This window comes from Myxine glutinosa, chromosome 12 (assembly GCF_964187855.1).
Source record: "Myxine glutinosa chromosome 12, kmMyxGlut1.1, whole genome shotgun sequence".
NCBI lineage: Eukaryota > Metazoa > Chordata > Myxini > Myxiniformes > Myxinidae > Myxine > Myxine glutinosa.
In genome coordinates, this window is record NC_136272.1 from 9,116,642 (window position 1) to 9,127,267 (window position 10,626).

The 10,626-nt window shown below is 43.0% G+C and overlaps 1 long non-coding RNA gene across 1 annotated transcript; it reads right to left on the minus strand.

The window, feature by feature from the left end:
- Positions 1-9,691: 9,691 nt before the first annotated feature.
- LOC137438244 (uncharacterized) lies at positions 9,692-10,616 on the minus strand. Its single transcript, XR_010986679.2, has 2 exons — positions 10,330-10,616; positions 9,692-10,212 (listed from the first exon to the last, which is right to left on the minus strand). It is a non-coding gene; the product is annotated as an uncharacterized LOC137438244 (long non-coding RNA).
- Positions 10,617-10,626: the final 10 nt, after the last annotated feature.

The window sequence follows — 10,626 nt, forward strand, 5'->3', positions numbered from 1 at the left end:
TCTGTAAAATTGCAAGGTGGTATAGAGGAGTTGACGCTGGGAGTAGAACAACTGACAGTGGGACAAAAGGAGTTGGGGGACCAGGTAAAGAAGAACACAGCGGTAATAGAGGGTTTAAAATCGACACAGAAGGAGATGAAAAAGGACGTAGGGGTAATTAAAAAAGAGTGTCAGACGGTACATGAGGACCTGACGAGGAAAATGAACAAGGTGGTAGAGGTGATGGAGGTTAAAGAGCGGGAGGTGCAGGAGCACATAGAAAAAAATAAGGTGGAGTTAGAAGAAGAACTTAAGGGGGCGCACGAGGAGATGAAGGAGGTGAAGCAGAAATTAGAAGAAGTGGAAGAAGGGGTGAGCGAAATTAAGAAGCGACGGAGAGAGGATAAGAAAGAGATCAAAGAGGAAGTGAAAGAATTGGTCCAAAGTCTGTGTTCGGATCGTGATGATGTGCTCATTAACCGGATGAGGGATTCGCAGGTGATGGAGGAGAAGCGAAGAGAAAGAGGACCCAGTGTAAGTGGTGACCAATATGGTCGTGCGTATGATGCGCCAGGTGATTTAATAAGCTTGGGGGTCGAGATGGACCCGGGTGTTCGTGAGAGGCCGTTGGTGAAGTGTGCGACAGGTCTGGTGTGTGAAAAAGGAGGTGTGCGAGAAAGTCCGACTCTGGGGTGTGTGAGGAAAAAGTGCGTGCCAAGGAGTGAGGGTGCTGTCGAGAGTGAGTCGGTCGTAGCACGTGTGCGAGGGAGCACATGGAAGCGCGTAGTGAGGAGTGTTACGGAGGGTGTAAAGGGAGAATGCACGCCTGTGGTGAGTGTTACAGAGGATGTAACGGGAGAGGGTGCACGAGAAAGATGTGTGACGGACAGGTGCATGGGGAAAGAGTGCGCTGTCAAAAGTAAGGAAGAGTGTACACCTGTGGTGAGTGTTACAGAGGGTGTAACGGGAGAGTGTGCGCGAGAAAGGTGTGTAACGGACGGGTGCATGAGGAAAGAGTGCGCTGTCGAGAGTAAGGGTGAGTGCGCTGTCAAGAGTGGAAGTGAGAGTAGTAAGAGTGACACGGAGCGTGAGTTGGTTGTGACAGGTGAGAAAGGAAGCACACCTGGAATGGTAGAGCGTGTGTGGGAATGCACGCTGGAATTGGTAGTGAGGCACGTGGTTGGGTGTGCGAGTGAGAGCACACCTGTGATCGTCACAGAGGAGGTGACCGAGGAGGGGGCGCGCAGAGGTGTGTTGGTGAGGTGTGCGAGCGACGAATGTGTGCCAAGGTGTTCGGTGGTCAGGTGTGTGACCAAGTCTGTGAGCGGAATGAGTGTACCTGGGTGTGTAAGAGAAGGTGCAATGACCAAGAGCAGGGAAACGGCTGGATGTATGAGCAAGAAAGGGGTAGCGTATGCGTGTAAGCATGCAGGTGAGGCATCGACGATAACCGGGTTAGCGGTTAGAGCGACTTATAGCCGAATCGGGCCCTCGGTGCGTGCCGGGCTTCGCGTGCCGCGAGAACCAGCGGGGATCCGAGCCACGGCGGGTTCGAAAGGACCGCCGTACGCGATCCACGCTGGCTGGGCCTCGCTTTGAACGGCCGCGTCCGTGCTCCACTAGGCGGAGCGGGCAGCCCGATAGGAAGGGTCGTCATGGCGACCACTTTTTGTTGAGGCATTCTGGCAGGTCGAGATCGGGCCATGGGATGGCTCCGTGCCGAGATGGTGCGTGGGACCTCGGCCCGGGTAAACCTCCTTCCCTGCACCGAATGCGGGACGTATCCAGCCACTGGCACCAAACAACCCGCATTCATGGCTTGGCTGTACGAAGCCGGGCTGTGGAAGTGAATTGGCGCACCGAGAGGCATTAGTAAGTAGACTGTAATGACGAGGATAGTGTTTTGGCCCCGAAATTAGAAAAACAAAATTTGATGATTGGCAAAGGATTGGCAGTAATGATTGGCAGATGATGGGTAGTGATTGGAAAATTTTTGATTTGTTGAAATTTGATGTGCAAAATTGGTAGTGGGAGATGCCCGATGTGGTGGGATGGCAACTCTGTCATCCCTCACAAACTGGGGGGCAAATGCACTAGCTTATGGGGTGTATGGCAGTGAAAACTAGCCTGGGTGGGTTAGGATATTGTGTGTAGGGATCTAGCGAAGATGACATTAGGTAACGTTAAGGTTAGTTAGTGACAAGGATACCTGTAGAGGGGACACAGGTAGATTGGAGTGGATGATAATGACGAGGGAGCGCAATAGTTTAAAGGGACGACTGGGAAGCGCAAGTTTCAGAGGGGAGTAGTTAGATGAGATGATGCTGTGTGAGAACTGGACAGGTGTGTGGAGCAGTGTATGAGTAGTGAGTGTTGTGGATCAGCGCGAATGCGCTTGGGGGAGAGTAGGGTGCAGGCGGCACCAAGTATGAGAGCACAGGTGTGCAAGTACAGGTGTGTGGAATATATGGAGCAGAGAATGAGTGGTGTGGAGAGAGTTGGAGTAAGTGGTACGGAGTGGTGTGCATGGTGCGAAGGTGTGGATGGGGGAAGAGTGGACCCCTTTTCACGAGTACCCGGGGAGGGTAGTTTAAAGAATAGTTAGAAGGTATAGGTAAATTGTGGTTGGATATTGGCATTTGTGGTGCAGTTGCAGAATGGTATTGTGGATGGGTGCATTGGTGTGGTGAAATTGGCTGGTTGTGTGGCCTGTTAGTATGAGTGTGAATGGTTGGGCACTCCGCCACTGTTAGATGTCGGCCAGGTGAGGCCGCAGGTGGGCTCTGGGAGCCGTTAGTGTCAGTGGGTGCCTGAGGATCCCGGGTGTGGATCGGGCAGCCCGTGCCAGAGAGGGCACTGAGGGGGTGAGAGTGCGAGAGGGCCTTCCCCAGTTAGTTAGGTTAGGGTGAGGAGCAGGTGAGCTCGGTAGGCAACAACAGTGGTGGAGGTGTGCAGGTGGGCGGACCAGCTGGGAGCGTCACACGACCCAGCCACCGAAATTTTGCGGGGGCACCGAGTGTTGAATCGGGGAGTGAGACCCAAATTGATGGTGTGCACCACAGATGGTCAATGGGATTTTGGTTCTTCGAACCACATAGAGTAATGAGGGCCAATGGTTTGGCAGGAGAAAGACCCTGGGTAATGTAAAGTTGTTAAAGTCATTTAGGAAATAGTTAGGATTGATGAACCTGTCGCACCATACGCAGCCACTTACGTGAGGTGATGATGATGACTCCACACCTGTGTTTTCTTTGTTTTGTGTTGCAGGAAATGAGAATTGCTGTTTGGATTTGTGAGACGCATCACGACGGGAATAAGACATTGGGGTGATTCCATCTCTCCCTCCTTAGGAGGGACTGATGATGAATTGGTGATGGCAGATTTTGATGTTGAGTTGGAGATGGCAGATTTTGATGAGAGTTGGAAATGGCAAATTTGATTGGTTAGGAGGGAGAGAAGACGAATTTGGTTTATGGGACGAACGGGGAAGACAGTAGGGACGTTGGTGATGTGTAAAGTAGATGTTTATGGGTAGTGTTGTGTTTTGTGGATACAGTAAGGGGTAAGGGAGGGGCAATGTAGGTTACCTGGTGGGGGGGGGGGGGCGTACGGTAGGAACGTACATGTCTCACCTGGTTCCCATGTGCCCCCAGTGTGCATTACCTAGTACTGCATGCACTTTTGCGCCCTTACCACCTTACTCACTTGTCTTCTTTTGTCTCCCACCTCCGAGGATCTGGCTTTGGGGCAGAGAGAGAGGAGAGAGAGGTGCTGGCTCCGCAGTTGTGGGCCTGTACTTCCGCTGCTTGCTGCCTGGATCGATACACCATATGGACCGCAATTTTGGTGGCCGCCCACAATGGACCGCGGTTCTTTGGCGGTCAAGCACCACCCGTGGATGGACCTCTGGGTCAACGTGGCACCTATGCCATACAGGTGAACCACTTTTAGTTGGCCCCCCTGACGGCCACAATTTAGAAATGGACGCGGTTGGTGCCTTTCTTTATTTCTAAAGAAGCCAGAAGGCCAAGTGCACTCCATGAAGGCAAGACCAGCGGCAGAACATCGGCCGGCTGCGACACCACCGGTGACCATGGACACTTAATTGTGCATTGTTATTGAACACTTTATTGGTGCACCGGATGGTGCTGACTGTGCGTATGGGGTGGTGCTTTTGGTACTTGGACGGGGTGCTCTGCACATTATTAAAGGCCGTAGGGCCACAGGGCACTCGTGGGTTGGTGTATCGATGCTGGCATGTGTGCTCTCCCTATGCATAACATCTGCATGTGTTCCTCAAAGAACAGGTCCTGGATCGTAGTGTAAATATCAGTCTTGTATAAATGATGCTCCCTACCGGCTGTATGTTTAGTTTGAGGATGCTTTCCGCGATTCGGTTATCCTGTGGGTGTGTTTCTGTTAGGAGAAGGGTGCAACGTCGCAGGGGGACATATTTACTCATTTGTGAACATCTGTAAAACTGTCGCACTCAGGGTTGAGTTAATAGTAGAGGGAACTACATCTGAGTGCCACACTAAAGTCGGTAAAAATTTATCGGGTCGGGACGCCCCGAGGTAGAGAAGGGTGCAATGTTGCGGATATGGGATTTGCATCCATCCATATCCGCTTGTAAATATTCCCCTATTTCCTCAATACTTCCCAACTATCCCCAATCCCCCATTCCCTAGTCCCATTTTCTGTAAACAACACTCTGTAGACCCGACCTCCCCCTATTTCCCCCATTAAATGTCGTGCCCAGGTTCACCGCATCTCATGTAAGACAACTATAGGACATCTTGCTAGTTATTCTTAGTCTATGTCAGTTAAGGACTCGTTTCCATTAATTCTGACCCTTCGTTGCACCAGAATGTGATTGTATGGCACCGTTAGGAAGTTTAGGACCTCCCAATACCTCCCCGCAGCTCTTCCTCACGGTTCAGCAACAACAACAACAACAACAGCAACGGCGGCGGCGTGCACAGGGAGTGCGCGTCCTCACTCCGGCTTGGTTGGTAGGGGGTGTTGGGAGGGCACGAGGCCTTCCCAACGAGCCGCCATCGAACATGTGCTCGACGGGGTTACCAAATAGGGGCTCCCTGTCAGCTCCTCATCAAGGGCGGAGCCCGGTAACCCCCGCACCCAATGGAAGCGGCGGACCGGCCCCAGGGGGGCGGAGCCAACCAGCCGAGGGCGTGTCACTCCCCGCTGAGCATGCGCAGGAAGAGGGAGGTGACGTCAGATGCGCGCTGAGCTTGGAGCAAGCAAGACGTACCCTCCGAGCGCTGTGAGGCTTCCCCGCATCTCTGGACTGGACCGTGCTTTATCCTGTCCCCGAGCCAAGGTGCACCTTGTGCTATCGACTACCTGTCCCTTCCGGCCATCAATCCCTGTGTAAGTCAGCCTTGTTCCGTTTGTCTGTGGTCTGTCTGGGCTAAGATAAGACTGTAATTAAGTGCCCATCTCTTCTGTGTCTTTACCTCACTACCTTGTAATCTACCCCCTTTTCTCCACCACTGTAATTATACCCTCCTCCGGAGGTCTTGAGAACTGTACCCCTTGCGTCGTTTCATCTATCCCAGTCGTTGTGTCCTTTCCATCATTGATTTAGCATAGCGCGATTTGGTCAACGTCTGGGTGGAATCGGGGTCTAGTCGGGGAATAACTGTTCGGTCACGGTCATACCAACCGCTCGGTCAAAATAACATCTAAACCGCGTCCGTAACAATATTATTGTATTATTATAAATATCTATTTCATTTGATTCATATCTCACTATTTCATCATATTATTGTATTATTATAAATATCTATTTCATTTGATTCATATCACTAATTCATCATATTATTGTATTATTATAAATATCTATTTCATTTGATTCATATCTCACTAATTAATCATATTATTGTATTATTATAAATATATATTTCATTTGATTCATATCTCACTAATTAATCATATTATTGTATTATTATAAATATCTATTTCATTTGATTCATATCTCACGAATTAATCATATAATTGTATTATTTTAAATATCTATTTCATTTGATTCATATCTCACTAATTAATCATATTATTGTCTTATTATAAATATCTATTTCATTTGATTCATATCTCACTAATTAATCATATTATTGTATTATTATAAATATCTATTTCATTTGATTCATATCTCACGAATTAATCATATAATTGTATTATTTTAAATATCTATTTCATTTGATTCATATCTCACTATTTCATCATATTATTGTATTATTATAAATATCAATTTCATTTGATTCATATCTCACTAATTCATCATATTATTGTATTATTTTAAATATCTATTTAATTTGATTCATATCTCACTAATTCATCATATTATTGTATTATTATAAATATCTATTTAATATCTCACTAATTCATCATATTATTGTATTATTATAAATATCTATTTCATTTGATTCATATCTCACTAATTAATCATATTATTGTATTATTATAAATATCTATTTCATTTGATTCATATCTCACTAATTCATCATATTATTGAATTATTATAAATATCTATTTCATTTGATTCATATCTCACCAATTAATCATATTATTGTATTATTATAAATATCTATTTCATTTCATTCATATCTCACTAATTAATCATATCATTGTATTATTATAAATATCTATTTCATTTGATTAATATCTCACTAATTAATCATATTATTGTATTATTATAAATATCGATTTCATTTCATTCATATCTCACTAATTAATCATATCATTGTATTATTATAAATATCTATTTCATTTGATTAATATCTCACTAATTCATCATATCATTGTATTATTTTAAATATCTATTTCATTTGATTCATATCTCACTATTTCATCATATAATTATATTATTTAAAATATCTATTTCATTTGATTCATATCTCACTAATTCATCATATTATTGTATTATTATAAATATCTATTTCATTTGATTCATATCTCACTATTTCATCATATAATTGTATTATTTTAAATATCTATTTCATTTGATTCATATCTCACTATTTCATCATATAATTATATTATTTAAAATATCTATTTTATTTGATTCAGATCTCACTAATTCATCATATTATTGTATTATTTTAAATATCTATTTCATTTGATTCATATCTCACTAATTCATCATATTATTGTATTATTATAAATATCTATTTCATTTGATTCATATCTCACTAATTCATCATATTATTGTATTATTATAAATATCTATTTCATTTGATTCATATCTCACTAATTCATATTATTGTAATATTTTAAATATCTATTTCATTTGATTAATATCTCACTAATTCATCATATTATTGTATTATTATAAATATCTATTTCATTTGATTCATATCTCACTAATTCATCATATTATTGTATTATTATAAATATTAAATATCTATTTCATTTGATTCATATCTCACTAATTCATCATATTATTGTAATATTTTAAATATCTATTTCATTTGATTCATATCTCACTAATTCATCATATTATTGTATTATTATAAATATCTATTTCATTTGATTCATATCTCACTAATTAATCATATTATTGTATTATTATAAATATCTATTTCATTTGATTCATATCTCACTAATTAATCAAATTATTGTATTATTATAAATATCTATTTCATTTGATTCATATCTCACTAATTCATCATATTATTGTAATATTTTAAATATCTATTTCATTTGATTCATATCTCACTAATTAATCATATTATTGTATTATTTAAATATCTATTTCATTTGATTCATATCTCACTAATTCATCATATTATTGTAATATTTTAAATAGCTATTTCATTTGATTCATATCTCACTAATTAATCATATTATTGTATTATTATAAACTAGCCGAAACCCGTGGAACATCCACGGAAGGGAGGATGTGGTGTATGGATAGAGTGTACCATTATGGATGGCAAAGAGGATTTGCTTGTCCGAGTAAGAGTTAGGAAGAAAGATGAGAATGAAGAGTGCGTATATGAACAACGATCGCCGACACCGGCACAAATGCATGCTCTGGATTGTCCACTCAGTGGACGGCTTGCTTTCACCTTCACCTGTCCAATCAGCGGACGGCTTGCTTCGCCTTCGCCCAGCAGACGCCAATACGATGGCGTCGTAAGATGGCGTCGTATCGGCAGTTAATCGGATGCTTTTGGGCCCCAACGTCGGCGAATTCAGATTTTTCGAGTATGGCTGTACGTGATAAACAAAGAGCGCGGTTCGTAGATCGTAAATCCATTAGTGCCGTGGGCATCGGGTCACTGGGTGCGGCGTAAAAGGGATAACAAAGTCGAGTCCTTACGCTATTATCTATCTATAATTCCAGCAATCTCTGTGTGTCTGTGTGTCTGTGTGTCTGTGTGTCTGTGTGTCTGTGTGTCTGTGTGTCTGTGTGTTTGTCTGTGACCGCTGTTTCTCGACAACCACGGGTCCGATATACTTGAAACTTGCCAGGTATATTGCTGGGGACCCGAGGATGTGCCTTTTCAAGGTTTGTAATTAATCGGACAAGTACCTACCGAGCTATGTCCAAAAAACGCTTCAACCAATCAGAGAGCAGCGAGCTATCACGTGTGCCGAACCGTTAATGCAATGCAAGCGTTAATGCGTTAATGCAAGGCTTTTCTTTTTTTCCCTCTTCTCTTTCTACTTTTCCTTGCGATTAAATTGCAAACAGCCAAAATACGTTGGCGCTAATTGAATAATTGGCCATTAACACTAAAATAATCGTAACTGCGATATGCCAACTTCCGGACAGTGCAGCCTTCCATGTTGTTGTTGTTTGCAGCAGCTGTTTGCAGCAAGGCAAGGCTTTTCTTTTTTTCCCTCTTCTCTTTCTACTTTGCCTTGCGATTAAATTGCAAACAGCCAAAATACGTTGGCGCTAATTGAATAATTGGGCATTATGTTTTACAACTAATAAAAACGAATTTGCGATTCATTCGCTTTCCTGCGCGTTTGTGTACGCGATGGCGATTTCTTTACCAAACTCCGGAAGCCGTTCGCTTTGGACCGAACCATTGCATGTAAATAGAGGGGGGGGATTGTCACCACTCGCAAGCCGTTCGCTTTGGACCAAACCATTTCATGTAAATAGGGGGGGGGATATAATTTTAGATATATATATAGTACGGGCATGCCCTAGTATAGATAATAATAGTAGTAGTAATAGTAGTAGTAGTAGTAGTAGTAGTGGTATAGTAGTAGTAGTAGTAGTAATAGTAGTAGTTGTAGTAGTAGTAGTTGTTAGGGTTAGGGTTAGGGGTGTTAGGGTTAGGGTTAGGGGTGTTAGGGTTAGATTTTTTAATTAATTGCATAAATATTAGGATAATTATTACCCTGTGTGCGTGAAGCAATAATCCGGGTTAAGAAATTGGTTCACTTTGTCTATTTGTCTATCTGTGTGTCCACAGTGGTCATTTTATGATGGAGCAAAAACTTGATTTCAATTGAATGTTTTATTTTGAATATGAATTGCAACACGAATCAGAAAACGAACCTGTAGTTTCACAGTACTTTGGTTCTGAATTTGTCCCAATCGCACATGCGCAGAGGAGTGCAATAATATCTTACTTTGTCTGCCTGTCTAGCAGTCAAACAAAACTGAAAATCATTCCAACAGGAAACTTACTATTTTTCTGGACATCAAAAAGGACACAAACAACAGGCATGAAGAACTAATGCAACCTTTATTAATGCCATAATGTTACGGCATTTTACGTCATCTCGACCAATCAAATTTGCCGCTTGCAGACCCCGCCCATGTCCTTTTCTTCTCAACACTGCACGGGGTAAGATGTTCTTTGAACTCTCTCGTTATTCGGTGCACTCCAAAGTTCTCAACATTATTGGCATCTTCCACCATGAGGCGCAAAGCACAAGACCTGATGTTCTTGCATCGCAGGTGGGTCTGTGGCCTTTGTTTTTTTTTTTAAACCACCTCTGGTCCGGTCTCGCTACTTCTACCCCTATTTACCCTCCATACCTGCTCCAGGATGTCCAAATTCTTCCAGTAACCTCTTCAACGATCAAGGTGACAGCTATCAGGGACGCCTCCACTAACTCTGTCGTGGCCCTGAGTTTGTGAAGTTGAGGGTACACCATCCTGGATGTGGGGGATCTCTGGGTCGCTCCAGGGAGATAGATCGGCTCTCTCCGTGCCACGGGCTTGTTCGAGAGAACTGTCCAGGACTATACACCAGCAACAACAACAACAACAACAACAATAATCCAGGTTTATCACACACGTCAACTCTTTTGTTCTTATTTTCTCCAGTTTGCGTGGAACGATATGCAGTTCAATCCCACCTTCGTCTCTAGGCCTTCACGCAAGTGGTGACCACATCTCGTCATTGCACCTCCCTACCCACGACCTTTTATGTCCCCATGAACCCAGCCTCCTTATTTGCAGGTTTCCTGGGATTGGGATTCTGAGATTCCATGCCCCATACTCTCTCCGTGATTTTTAAATCCGATGTCAACTCGCTCTTCCATGAGCCTCGATCTTGCATAAAAAAAGCTTTCGACTTCGACTTCACCAGCTTGAGATCCACTCTCACTGAGGATACATCATTCCCAACCTCACCCGGATGTATGACGTCACTT